The sequence below is a fragment of the Suricata suricatta genome, chromosome 1, assembly GCF_006229205.1.
Source record: "Suricata suricatta isolate VVHF042 chromosome 1, meerkat_22Aug2017_6uvM2_HiC, whole genome shotgun sequence".
In the NCBI taxonomy this organism is placed as follows: domain Eukaryota; kingdom Metazoa; phylum Chordata; class Mammalia; order Carnivora; family Herpestidae; genus Suricata; species Suricata suricatta.
The window spans coordinates 56,437,075-56,437,668 of NC_043700.1; positions in this window are offsets into that span (position 1 = coordinate 56,437,075).

Genomic DNA, 594 nt, shown 5'->3' on the forward strand with positions numbered 1-594 from the left:
GGTGACCCTGCGGACGTCTAACTTCCCACCGAGCTCCAAGCTACACCGGGTCGGAATGAGGCTCGGGTTAGCGGCCTCGAGCGTGTTGCCCGTAACTCTGGACAAAGCGCCAAGTCAACTAAGTCTAAGTGGTTATCTCAAGGACTAGTTGAAGTTTTACAAACCAAGATGATCCGAATCGGTTTACAAATTTCAGCGATGGAAATTTTGTCGGACTCCCAGGGGCCATGTTTCATTTTAACAGAACCAGAAATATTAAAAGAAACACTTTTGACATGACTTCTCAATCCTCTCATTTGTCAATTTTCTGGAAGAGAATTCTATCATAATGAGAAAGTTAAAAGAAAAGAAACATTTAGGTTGTTTTTGGAAGAGGTAGGTTAATCCAATTTGCCTACTTTAGTGCTATCAACTCTGCATCCAATAAATACCACATGGTGGTTTCCGCTTTAATTTCTGCATTTGTTACCTACAAAAACTTATGCAAAATTTCCTATAACCAAAATTTTAGTAGTAGACCCTGAATTGCAAATTATTTACACAAACCTTAATACACACATATTTTGTGCCATGTCTAAAACACACAAATGACAC